Source organism: Microcebus murinus, chromosome 3, assembly GCF_040939455.1.
Source record: "Microcebus murinus isolate Inina chromosome 3, M.murinus_Inina_mat1.0, whole genome shotgun sequence".
Lineage (NCBI taxonomy): Eukaryota > Metazoa > Chordata > Mammalia > Primates > Cheirogaleidae > Microcebus > Microcebus murinus.
In genome coordinates this window covers 41,113,579-41,128,225 of record NC_134106.1, presented here as the reverse complement: position 1 = coordinate 41,128,225, position 14,647 = coordinate 41,113,579, and the positions used below count along the sequence as shown (strand labels likewise).

The 14,647-nt window shown below is 33.9% G+C and overlaps 1 protein-coding gene across 36 annotated transcripts in view; it reads left to right on the top strand.

The window, feature by feature from the left end:
• The window catches only part of NRXN1 (neurexin 1), a 1,076,423-nt gene that overhangs the window by 930,210 nt on the left and 131,566 nt on the right, over window positions 1-14,647 (top strand). The gene's annotated exons all lie outside the window — the stretch shown is intronic.

Here is a 14,647-nt window from a genome sequence, read left to right as displayed (position 1 = left end):
AATCAAGATATACTTATTGATTGCCTACTGTGTATCAGGCACTGGTTTAGGTATTGGTGTTACATCAGTGAAGAACCCAGAAAAAAAATCTTCTATGAAATGCTCTTAGGTGCTGTTGAAATGCTATTAAATGCTATTAGTGGTGTTGACATTTATAGCCTTTGTACATATTCACTTGTTAATTCTTTCAGAGTTATATATTTTCCTTGATCCAAATTGATTGTTTCATTTTGTTTTATTTTCAATAGTCAGTGACTGTCTTCAGTAGGTGCAATATAAAGCTTTTCCAAATACACAAACCTTAGTTTTCTAGAAAACTGCCTTCTAAAGAAGCAAGACTGACAATGATTACTTTTTCAATTTCTTTTACTTAAAGTATCTGAAACAGACCAGTGTCAGACTTGGGAGGAAAGTAATAGAAGGCAAATCCTGTTTCTGTCAGCACCCTGTCTACTAATTAATATATATTTCCTAGAAAAAGAAGAAAATAGATTCTGATTTTTACTTCAAATAGGAATGGGTGAGAGGAACAAAATAAAGATTAAATGTCCTGGAAGAAGAGAGAGATGATCAAAAAATTGTAAATTCTCTAAATTCCTAAATGTGGTATTGTGTATTTTGCACTTCAGCACACACTCATTCTCTTTTTTCTCTTGTTCCTTTTATTTTCTATTGTGTTTAACTACAAAGTAAAACGGGGTGTCTCACAGGTTGTTCATCAGTATGTGCATTTTGATCACTCTCTATATCTGCCAGACACTCATCTAGCCATGGGGATATATTGGTAAAACAAACAGAAACTCCTACCTCACGGAATATACTTTTAGTAGGAATGTTTGCTTACTGTGATCATTTTGTTGATTTCTCTATCTTGTTTGAATTTACAAGATTGTTGATACTATAGCACTTAGGACCTTATGTAAAGACTTGTGACTTTAAACACGTTTATGCCTTCCCGGGATTTCCATTTAACATTCTTTACTAATATTTCATTAGCGATTTGTTGTTGTAGATTCATGGTTCATTTAATGATACGCAAGTTATTAGAGTGAATCTGATATAAGAAAAATGAAACATGAAAGAATTGGTAGACTATTTCCTTTATATAAAATAATTTATAAGAGAACATTCTAGGCCATTCACACTTAGGAATATTTTTATAAATATAATCTGAAATCATCAGATATTTTTCTTAGTAGTCTTGTTTTATCATTAATGAAATTATAATTGTTAGAGCTCCTATGTAAACCAGATGTGTCCAAAATAAGTACACAATTGTCAGTATTGTTTTTATGTATTTCATCAATTAGTAACTGCTACTATTTTTAATATTTTTAAAAAATATTAAAAATAGATGTTTTATTTAAAAGCTAAATATTTGTAAGCACAGAAATAAAAATTTATGGATTTTATGGATATTAATTAATACAAAAGGAAAACAGTGTGCTGCTCATTAATTGCCAATGAAGAGTCTGTTTTATTATAAGTCATTACATATTTAAGGACAGCAGTGGTTTATAGAAGTAAATGATCTAATCAATTAGTGATTTCTTGGTTCATTTGAGAAGACATTGACTTAAATAAAAGGTTCATTTAAAAATAGATATTTTTAATCTTTAAATTTTTAATAGACCAATAACAACAATTAAATAATTTGGAACAATTGTGGCTGCAGTATTTTAAAGTTAGGCTAAGAGTTTTTTAAATTCTCTATATATGTGATTACATATATATGATATATATAATTATATATATAAATACATATGTAATCATTACAGGTAACAACACCTGTATGTACTGGGCAAAAACCTTTAGAGAAGAAAACAAATTATTTATTTTTGAGTAGCAGAATGATTTGTTGCAATTTTTCCTTACCTCACAATTGATTTTTAAATTGTTTTCTAAATACAAAGAGATTACTGATATGTGTAAAATTTAAAGGGTTTCTTTGTTAGAATTGCTGCAAGTCTAGAGAATTTAAATATGAGAGTTTTTAGTAATACTAATACAGCTTGGATGCAGCATCTTCCTTTAAATCTTGTTCATAGTGGCCATATCTGCCTGCTTTCATCAACTGACTGACTAAATTGTGTACCAGAAAGGGTCATTTCATTTTTCAAAAGCCACGCTGGACTGTTTTCTCAATCAAAGTGTATTTTCCTCAGTGATAAGACTGAGCCACTTAAGCTACAATGGCAATGTACCTTCGGGTGATTGCTTGTTTTAAAACTATGGAAACAGATTTTTCGTCAAGCAGAATTAAACTGGATTCATTTCAGATAGATGAGATGAGGTTTCTTCAGCCAATCCTGCAGGGTTAGTAATAGGGGAGAAATGTATTTAGGTTTTCACAGACTCATAGAATATAGAAGTATTCATCAAAATATCTTTCATAAAAATCCTGGTTTACATTCCTACTTAAAAGTAAGTACATTCCTACTTTAAAAAAAGTAAAAAAAAAGCTTACATTCCTACTTAAAAGAAAAAAGGAAGTTTTTCTTCTTTGAGTGATGATCAATTTTCATACTAATGTTTGCTTTTGAAAGACATGATTTGTATCATTAAATAATGGGGACATTTAGGAGCAGTTCTGATTGAATGACTTCTTTTTAATATGAATATAAGAATATTGGTAAAATTTTTATATGGATTATATAAAGTTTATAAAACTTGTTTTATTTATAATATTTAATGTTTAAGTATTTTCATAAGACCCATTCATCTTACGAAAAAGAAAGTGTCCATAAGGCTACTCTCAGAAAGCAAAATTTGAAATAATAATTGATGGGATAAAGTTTTTTGAAATGCTGAAAGCTTCTTAGAATGTACCTGGAGTGTTGTGCAAGGTTTTTGGCTAGTAAGTGTTCCTTCCTCTTCCAAATAATCTGGCAATGTCTTTGATACATATGTATCTTTACAGAAATGCGTAAAGGTAAGCCAACATGCAAAGAGCAAAAGTCACTTTCTTTGTTGCCTTGCCTATAGAAAGGAAAGTGGAACTGTGCTGTTCCTTAAAATCAAGGTTGTGAAATTTTTCTGGAATATTCTTTGAGACATATTTTGTGATCTTTCTGTTCTTTCCTTTGAGAATATTTTACAAGCTATATATACATCAAGAATATGAATTATTTAGTAATGTTTTATTCTTAGAGTGTAGTATAATGGAAAGAGCAGAGTTAATGAGAAGGCCCGATTTCCACTTTAAGCCACTTACCTCATCCTGGGACTTGCACAGGTGAATTAACCTTGCCATATGTTGGCCTTGCTGCCTCTGTAAAATAAGTGGTTGAACTAGGAATCTTTTGAGTTGTACTCAGCCCTAAAATTTCATTGAGTCTAGTCATGATGCTCTTAATTAGGTCTTCTCATGATTATTTAACAAAGCATACATTTTACCTGACTTTTACATCATGTGGCCATGTATCCCAGTTGGCTTGGATAGTCCTTGTGTGTACCTCGAGTTCCAGTGAAATTATTAATATTATTCATTTTGACTCTCAAAAGCATCCCATTTTGGTCTATAAGTTAAATTGCACTCTACTTTTAGAGCACATATAAAATTTACCTCTGCAAGAAAATCATACATCACAAGAATAATAAATACTAAGGCCCATCCTTCACATTCAGAGCAGAAAGTGACTCTGGTATCTTTAGTTTTTAGAATCCATAGACTTCATCTTCTTTTCATGTCATTTCAAAAATGTTTAGAAAAGTAAGAAAATGAGGCTTTGAGAGATTCCGGATTTTGACTGGAGGGGCTATAGTGTACAACTCTTGGGAAGAAATTAAATTATAAAGAGAGGTAAAATCAGTAAATATGAGGGAAATATATTGGAGCAGTTCTATGGCTGCAGATAGACATTTTTTCAGGGGTAGAGTAAGCAAACGTACTCAAGGAAAGGAACTATTGATAATTAAAAATCATTAGTGGTAGATTGTCAGAGACGTGTATTTCACATGTGAGACATTTTATTAAAGTCAAGGGCGTTATATTTCCAGTGGGTTTTTTGAAAAGAAACCCAATTTGTGTTCAAGCAAGAAAAGAGTACTTGAATATATTGGAAACTGTTGTTGCTGGCTGGAGGATTTGGGGGTGCTCATGAAAAATGAATACTATTTGTTTGAAAAATGTAAGCAGAGCTCACACACATTCCCATGAAAAATATTTAAAGCTAACATAATACACTTTGTAACTTCAAAGAATGAAATTTTATTATTATTAAAAATATTAATTAACCTTAGCTGTGGCTTCATTATTAAAAAAATAATATCATTATTTATAATTATGTGTGTTCCTGATAACCATTCTGCATTTAAAAAATACTGGTGACATGAATAATTAATTTTATTTTCCCTAGTCTAATCATTCTGGTGAACTCACTTAAATTAATGTACACTTTTATAGCAAATTTTAGTGCATATTGGAAAGAAAAACCCTTGGGAGTAAATTTTAAAATATATACAAAGGCAAGTTCTCCTGAAACTAATAGTACCTGGTGAGAAGAGTGCAATTCATTGTAATTTTAAATGTGTGTGCTATTTAGAAGGTGCTTTTTTTCCCTTGTTCGTGGCAACCCAAAGTGCCAGGATATGTATTATGTATGTGTGTGTGTGTATGTATGTGTGTATATATATATATATATATCTTTTTTTTAAGGATTTATTTGAAAAAAATTCTGCACAGTGCATTTCTTTGGGGTCTAGAGGTTTTACTAAATGTAAAGGTGCTCTATTAGTAGATGCAACCTTGGTTTTGAGATGTATTCTGACAAAGCTAGTCCTAGACAAATATATTCATCTGTCCATTCATTCATTCACTTAACACGTGTTTGCAGAGCACTTATTATATTCCAGGTGCTGTCTTAGTTACTGGAAATATATCATTGAATGAAATTAGACTTTTCTGCATAAACACTTATGTTCTAGTTGGAAAAGATGGGCCATAAACAAGAAAACAACGTATATGGGATATCAAGAGGGTATGCCAGTGATGGGGGTGGAGGAACATGAAATGGAAATCCCTTTTGAGTAGTTGTGCATAGATTATTAGAGCTACAGGTATCAATTATAAAAGAACATTAATATATTAACATTCAGACATATTCTCAGACCCAGCAGAATTGCACCCTGCTAGGATAATTCCAGTGGCAGCATTAGTAGCTAGGGAAAAGAAAAAAAAAATGACACCAAGATATATTTTATCTGCTCCTAAACTCTAGAACAGACGTCCTCAAACTACAGCCCACAGGCCACATGCGGGTGTTTTTGCCCGTTTGTTTTTTTACTTCAAAATAAGATATGTGCAGTGTGCATAGGAATTTGTTTATAGTTTTTTATAAACTATAGTCTGGCCCTCCAATGGTCTGAGGAACAGTGAACTGTCCCCCTGTTTAAAAAGTTTTAGGATCCCTGCTCTAGAAGGACCTAGCTTTTGTGATTCTCTGGCCTCTAATGAATATCTTGCTAATTAAATCCGAAATATAATCAAATCCTAGAGTATATATGTATCTGAGGAAGAGATGGAAACTCTGTGCAGCTTGGTATTATTATTCTTTTTCTACACAGGAGAAAATTGAGGCATAGCAAAACTAAATAACACACCCAAGTTATGCAGTCTGCCTATTCAGGGTACTTTGAGGAGATCTGGTTCTCTGCCCTTGTGTATGTGGTCTCCATTCAGAATCTCATTGCTTCTTGCCTTCTCATAATTTTAACCACTTCCATTCAGGTGTCAAAATATTCTTTCAAAAATGCAAATACAACCATGCCATTCTCTTCCTTAATGTATCCATGTACCATTACATTCCTATGTTATAGAATGGGAAAATTAATCCTAAAAAATGTGAAAGGTTTGTTTAAGGTTACACAGTGAGTAAATGTTTGAGCCGTGACTGAAGTTCAGTTTGAAGGTCAGTTTTGTATCATGTTGTGTTATTCCTTCTTCTATGTAATAGTATCTATGTGGACATTGCCTATGAATAGGGTTCTATGCTGGACAATGAACAGGACCAGATGATGAGCCCCTGTGTTCTGGGAGCCTATAGTGTGAAGAGGTAACATGGAGGTGGGCTGTTAAGGAACAGTATAGTATATTGGTCAAGGACATTAAGTCCAGAAACCTGAATACCTACCTAAGTCCCAGCCCTCCTGCATACCAGCTATGTCTTACTTCGCTTCTCATTACCTCAGTTTCCCAGTTTCTTGAATTATAGCCCCATAAGTTTATTGTGAGAATTATATGTGTCAATATAGTTTGAAAATCATATAAAATTATGGCTCTTTGACCAATTTCTTACTATGAAAAAATAGAAATTTCATGTGGTTCATCCTAAAATATAAAGAAATAAAAAAGGTACCTGACACATGTGAGCACTCTACAAATGATAGTTGTGTTTGACAAGCATTCCTCAGGTACAAACTATAAATTAAGGCATCTTTCTTACCTTTAAAGCTATTTTCTGTGTCCTTGAAGAATAGCTGTGAATTTAAATCTTCACAGCAGAGCGTCAATAGTGTGGTGTATACCAAGCAGAATTCTCTATGGAGTGAGGCACACAGTTACCCTAGGGGATGTGTTGGCCTAGGGCAGTGGAAGGCAGGTAAGGACTCACGAGGAGAGTTGCATTTAGTGGAAGAGGGACATGAGCCCTACACACACTGCAATGCTGGACAGTCCTGAACCGTGACCTGTCCACTGACCCCATACCTGCGCTATTTACTCTCCTTCTTGCCCCCCTCATAAACATCAAATTACTATTGACTGAGCACTCCAGGAAACTCTTATACCTATATCCCAGCTGTGCATAGACTGAAGCTAATTCACAGTATTTTACTGAATCTTGCATATATATGATTTCTGTGTCTGTTCTCAATAACCTATTTTGATTAAGGGTCTTAAAAATTCATGATATACTCCTTTTTCAACTTGAGTGTGAAAAACATAAATTACTTCCAGCTATGAGTTAGAGTAGATTGGGTTTATGATTCTTGATATAATCTCATTTGATATCATCTTTATCAGCATTGGAGAAATGGAATGAATTAAGACTGTATCTAATTGATAAATGACAGTAATTTCCTTGGGGCTTTTCTCAAAGAGGACTGGTGAGGTTGGCACCTTTTCTGAAATTTCTAGTCAAAGTTACAGGGCAAAGGAATAATTTTTTATTATGTAATTAGTTAATGTCTAAGTAGCAAGAATATAGCCTTATTTAATTATCTTAGTTTTAATCAGTGCTATAAATTATTTGTACTGTAATATTTTGTGAACTTCTGGTTTTCAAATGCACCTGTATATTTGTATTACATATGCTGATTCATTTTTCTCTTACATGTAATAACCATTTACATAAAGAAAGAAATCATCTAAAGCACCAAAAAGCAAATTGTGTGTGTGTGTGTAGAGTATGTATGTGTTACCAATGCTTCTTTTTACCTTTCATGATACATATAAAATGTTGAGCTTTGTTCAGTAAACTAAGTCAAGATTAAATTTAAATCTCTATAATTTCTTATGTTTTATCATCTAGAGCCTATGTTAGATTTTATCTGTTGGCATCATCAAAAAGTTCCCCAGCAATAAAAAAAAATTAACATCATTAGATTGGAAACTCAAGAGAAAAGGTTTAACTAATTTAACTGCCTTTGGATTTACCAAACAACTTTCACTGTACCCTTGTCACCACTACTGCCTTTATATAAAACCTCAAGCAGAGCAATAGCACCACTGTTAACAAATGGTTTCTCCAGTAAGCATTGTAAATGATAATTTAAAAAAATAAAACAAAACAGGCAGTGTATGTGTATATTTTTTTTACCATGCTGTATTTTGCCTGTAAATCCACAATACTTTTACTTAAAATTACAAATTAGTAAATATCTTTTGTGCACCTTAACACACTTTGGAACACAGTTTGCTATTATAAAGAATATATTTTAATGCTATTCTTGAGGATAAGGTACCTAGGAATTCAAAATTTATAAAAAGAACTATTTCTCAGAACTTAGATTATTAGTGAATCTATATATAAACTATAAAGTGCCCTACATCAACAATAGCAAATCTTTTGACCATAACTAACACAATTGAAACTCAGAGACAAATATAAAGGAGGAAAGATATTTTAGTCTCTTGCTTTAAATGACAAGCATACTAGAGAAACACACTTATTATTTCACGTGTCCTGAATGTTGGCAATGTGCCTGAGACTACCCTGACTCTGGAATTACCCACATTCTCTCATTGGTGTGTTTAAAATCTAAGTTACATTTGTCAAGACCTTCATCTAAAATAAATGCTATCATCCAATCTGTAGATTTAATAGTGTAGTTGGTGACCCTGGCCCCTTTAGTTCCCTTTTAGGATTTTCTACTTAAGTTGGATAGATAGAATGCCCTGAGAAGCATACGGGAATAGCCACATTATCTTCTTCTTTACATGGGATAAATGCTATGCTATTGAGGAAACCCAAGACTGATGGTTACATGTCTGAACATCAATGTTTATTACATGAAGTAAAGTACAAGGCAATAATTATTAGAACTTTAAAATCATGTTTATCTTCACAAATTCTTTGGGATTATCAAATAAACTTACATAAGTAAAGTATCTGGCACAAGGTGCTCATTTATTCTTTCCTTAGTATCCTTATCCCCACTCTACCACCACCTTTTTTCTTTCTCTTCCTCTTCTCCTTTTTTTCTTTCTTTCTTCCATGTGCTAGTTAGGCCTTATCCTATGTGCTACAGATTCATACATGACCCAAATTTCAAATAATAAAAATGGTTCTTAATTTGGCCAACACTATCCCATGAATGAGTAACAAATATATTCAACTCTAAATTCCTCAAGATACAGGCAGGAGAATCAAGTGAGGAGTCTCTATCTGTTTTACCATGCTATGCTAGCTGTTATGAGATCTTCAGTAAATATAGCCCACCATTTAAAATTCTGCAGTAAAAATTTGGTGCCTGAATGTTTGAGAGAAATTTATTTTTATATTTTCTACTCCTTCTAGCTTACCTCTGAAGCAGCTGTCCCTTGAGTTTGTATCAAAAAAATGTGTGCACAGCAGAAAATGCTGTAGGGTACTGTGTCCATGGGTCCAAAGGGAATGTAAATTTCTTTCAAAAGAAAAGAGAAAATCTACACATTCTACATAAAGGGAAATTTTCTGGTTCTAATACTCAATTTTTCAGAGATGAAAAGGATCCATCAATATTCTTTCAAGTTCTGTGGTGACAATTCCCAGGTCTGACTTTTCTATGCATAGCCTTAACTGGCAATTGGTAATGATTCTAATCAAAGTTAATGTGGCAACCCATCACAACAATATAGAAGATAAGACATTACAGAATAGTCAAATGACCTACTTGTTTTGTTATGAACTGAGTGCATTCCACTGTCCAAAGTGAGAATTATCACCATAGTTTCAGATACAGTTAAATCGCTTTTGTGACTGGAGTTGTTCATGTTGTATTTAATTTCCTTGTTGTCTTATGCACCCTTTTCTGTGTGGCCTTGCATTCTACATTGTTTGAAAACTTGATTCGGAAAACAATAAAAAAGCATGTATAAAGCATCTAGTCTGAAATTTGTCTTTGGTATGCTAGCAATAATAAGCTACTCATATTCTCTAAACACAAAGTGCAACTTCCCAGTTTCTAATATGCTGCCCCCTCTGCTAGAAATGTTCCTATTTCTTCATTTTTTCCTATGTTGTTACCGTACCTGTGATCTTGTTAATAATAGACTCTACATTTGTAAAATACTAAAGCTTTGTTAATGTTAATGGCACAGGACTGATTTAGACCTTGCATTTCATTTAATTTGATGCTTTCCTGAACAACCCTAAGCATAACCTGCTTACTGCTTTCTAGCACTTTGGAAAGATAAATGAATACATATTCATCTAAGTAGATAGATAATTATTTACATATCAGAGCTCATAACCTTTGGTTTTCTTTTTGACAAGCATCTTAAAATCAAGACCTTTGCCTTATTAATCTGTGCGTGCTCAGCAACTAATGTAGTGCTTGGTGCAGAGGAGAAACTTTAGTAATTGGTTTGTGAATGAACAAATTAATGAACACACAGAGTACATAATCCAATTCTGAGATAAATACTTTGTGTTGCCTAGTCCTGAATTTTCCTGGATTAGACAATATTTGTGGAGAATAAAGATGGTACATATTACAAGGTTATAAAAGAATTTTCTTCATATGTGGAGTAAAGACATTTGGAAATTATAGTTTGGGTTTTTTTTATTGTGTGCATACTATTTAGGGAAAAAATTGTAGATGTGACATATAGGAGGCAAAATTCCCATTTCAATTTATGCTACTGACGTGCTTCACCTAAGACCAGGTAGGAAGTATTTATTCCTAAACTAGAAAAAACTCAAGTGTTTGTTCCTAAACTAGAAAAAAGAAGGGCACAGAATAGTATAATTTTGCCCACGACACAGATTAGCAGGTGTCAAACCCTGCCCCAAAGGTTTAGTAGAGTCTCATCATCTGGGGGTCATGGTGGTTTACTCAGGTAGGGGAGGGGCAGGGCTAATGGTCCCCTCTTAGGAGGCATATTTTATCACTGGCATTGTTTAGAATTATTGATACATTGTAATAATAATAAGCAGATTGACTTTTAGTCAGTTTTATTATTGTTTTTAAATTCTCTGCAGCAAATCACCCCTTATTGGCTGCACTGGAGCTGACCTCTCGTGGTGGCTGCCTGTGGTGAACCAAGTCAGATTGCTAACACTTACTTCAGAATTTCTCAAGTAGTTGGCCCATTTGGAAGAGTCAGGAATTCACATTTCCAATTAGTTTATCTGATTTTTTGATGTCTCTAGCCAACTTTGGGGAGCCCAATAAACAGGTGAAACTCTCTAGGAAGCCTAATGATATACGACTCATTACAGAACCAGTTTGCACCAGCTACTCTTGTCAAAGCTTCAAGAAAAGCTTCACATAAGTTTGATATTTAGATGTTGTCTATGGCTGAAAACCAGATACAACTGGGGAAAATGTATAACATTTTGAAAAGACACTCATTCTGGAGTTTAAGCATGTAAAAAACTATGATATTTTTGTAGGCAAATTAACATAAGAACTGAGTGCACAGAACTAGAGAAGCAAAAGAAGAGATTAGAGAGACATGCTGGCATAACACTAATTGAATACAAAGACTTAAATGAAGTTTGGGGAGTGGAATGGATTCCTTACAACAGACAAATCTCAACAAAGCCTAGGAAATGTCAAAGGAATTTATTCTTGTTGTGTGGGTAATTTGAAACTACAATGTATTTAAATGGGTGATACCTCAAATTGCAAATAATAACATTAGTTATACCTTACTCTTTTACACTAATTTTGAGACTAGTAGTAGGATACTCTCAAAATTCACTTTTTACTTTGTTGTATGTATGAACACAGGTGGGTATAATTGTTAAATTATATTCATTGGGATAGCAAAAGCACCTGAAAACAAAACACTGTCCTCTTTCTATTTCCCATCTTATTCCCCAGAAATATAATATATTTTAATAATTCTTTTTGGTAATTAGCTCCCTATCTCCAAATAATATGCTTATGTTCCATTCATTTATTTATCCCTTTTATACAGTATTTATGCAATCATCAGTAGGAAAACAGGATTAGCTCAGGCTTAATCCTTCCTTTTGCCTTTTCTTCTCTGAAATATATATATGAAATAAATTATATTTACATATAATATTTATTGTGTATCATATATCATTATATACAAGTTATATATAATTTTGTCACTTTAAATAATATATTTGCATTTTATTTCTTATTCCATTAATTTAAGATATCTGTTATCTCTTAAGTAGCCACATTAGTAAGATGAAGATATCATTCTCCGTGTTCCTCTAGCTTTCCTTTCCTTTCCCACATCTTACAATCTCATTATATTTCCAGAGATGTTAACTTTAACATTCTGTCTGGCAACTGCAAACAAATCTGTATTTCATCTATGAGGATTCTAAAGTGGAAACGCAATAGAGAACATTTAGATTACCATTACTGTGTAAATATTGTCCACTGCCATTCTCGGTTATGTGTCGAGATTACATTTCTTTTCTTATGGGCCCAATATCCTATTACCTGGACCACTCAAAGGAGAATTTTTTCAAGGATCAAGGTCAAATTGGTTCCCTTTCACTTGTCAATTGCTCAAAATGAGACCATTTTATTTTGCTTCTCATTTAAATCATACTTGTCTTCTATAGTTTCATTTGCCTATAAGTTTTTCTACATCTTTTTTTCTTGTATTTCTTCCTTTGCCTTTATTATATCATTTTAAATTCCCAATCATACTTTCAATTCTATCAAACTTTCCCTCCTCCTTTACCTCCCCACCCTTCCCCCCCCCATACACAAATTGATGATCTAGCTGTGCCTTCTGTTCTTAAGCACTAGACCAGACTGGTTGTTTGGTAGTGTGATGGGAAACCCTATCCATGTTGAGCATGGCCAGAGTGTGTAGAACTGCAGACTTCTCTTTGGAGATAACAGGCATCTAGCAGACATACTAATGCCAGAATGAAGAGAACATCCTCAATAACAGCCTCACCTTTCTTTGGAAAATTTATTTGCTTTTAGTAGAAATACTGTCTTTGTTGGCACGGTGGCTCACACCTGTAATCCTGGCACTCTAGTAGGCTGAGGTGGGAGGATCCCTTGAAGTCAAGAGTTTGAAACCAGCCTAAGCAAAAGTAAGACCCTGTCTCTACTAAAATTAAAAAATAAGCCAAACACAGAGGCATGCACCTGCAGTCCCAGCTACTCAGGAAACTGAGGCAGGAGGGTTGCTTGAGCCCAGGAGTTTGAGGTTGCTGTGAGCTAGGCTGACGCCATGGCACTCTAGCACAGGCAACAGAGCAAGACTCTGTCACAAAGAAAGAAGGAAGAAAGGAAGGGAGGGACTGTCTGGATTTTAGTTTTTTTGTTTTGCTTTCTTCTTTTAAAAAAGCTATTCTTTTCTATATTTTCATGGTTATATAGTTATCTATTTCTGTGTTCTGTGTAACAAGTAATTCTAAAATTTAGCACCTTTGAATAAACAGTTATTATCTCACTGTTTTGTGAGTCAGGAATCTGGGTAAAGCACAGATGGATATCTTTGGCTCAAGGTCTCTTATGAGGCTGGAGTTAAACTGGTGAGCAGTCCTACAGTCTCACTTGATGCTTCAACTGAGGGACTAACATGGCTATTAAGAGGCTTTGTTCTCTCATATGTGGGCTCAGGGATGCCTTAGAGCTGGCAGCTTACTTCTCTCTTGGGCCAGTGATTCAAGAAAGAAAGGGGGTGCGGTGGCAGAGAGAGAGAGAGAGACCCGATTGAAGCCACAGACTTTTTGTAACCTAATCTTGGAAGTGGCATTCCTCCACTGCTGCTGTGAGTCTAGCCCACACTCAAGGGGAGGACATCACACATGGACAGGAACACAGGAGATGAGGAATATGGGGGACCATATTAGAGACCCTAACAGTGTCACAAAGTAGGAGATGCCAATTGACATGATTTTTATGTGTATTTTCTGCTAATCTCCTTCCAGATTTTCTACAGATTGGCTCTCACTGTCTCTTTATCAGCAGCTGTCTCTATGCATCATATGCTAAAGCATTGCCTTTTTCTGTTTATTTCATTCGTCAACGCTCTTTCATCCACTTCTAGTCTTCCACTAGAGTGTGGAAATCTCTTTATTTTGCTCCCTGAATACTTATTCTTTACACTGTTAAGGGTTTACAACCCACTTTTGTTCTTCTAGGTTTTGTTTTTGTGGATCCTCAGGAGGGAGAGATACAAAAGCATCTGTCTTCCCCCTAACTTTAATTAGACATTTGCTTTAAAACTATAACTAGAGGAATTTAGATAGTTTGGTACCACCTTTTGTCACTATGCCAAAAAGAATGACCATTGCATTTCAAGTAATTTCTTCTCATAGTCAAATGACAGATGAGAAATCTTCTCTGTGCCACAATTAATCTAGTTTTCAACTTTTAACAGATTCTGAAATATGAAGAAAACAACCCATTGCTGTTACCATTTCTGAATTCTGAGCTTTGTAGTGTTTCCCCCCATTAGCTTAATCTGCTGAGGCAGTTTCTACTTGCTTGGGTATTTATGGTATTACACTCATATGACCCCAAAGGATATTTTAATCTTTGTGGTTTGACAAAGTTTAGAAATTACCATTTGGACTCAAAGAGCAATCACAAAAATTCTAAATGACTTTGTGGTTGATAAGAGTTGAGTTATTTTGCATTATTGCATTGTCATTCATTTCTGATGATTGGAAATAGATGATGTGGTAAACCAGCACAATAGCCTTCAGTCTCCCTAATATTTTATCTTTAATGAAATCTCAGAAGAAAATGGTCTTATATTTCTGACTTCATAACCTTATATTCATCAATAAACAAGACCCAAAATGAAAGGCCAGGTATAGTTTTATCTTGTTATCCCAATTCAATTTGTTACAGAGAGTAAGGAACAAAAATATCAGAAAGATATTAGAGTACTGTTGGAAGAAGAAGAGGATTTTTGTTATTAGCCATATTCTAATGTTCTAGCTTTTTAATGTTAACTTCAAAAATATTTTGCATTAATTTTGATGGT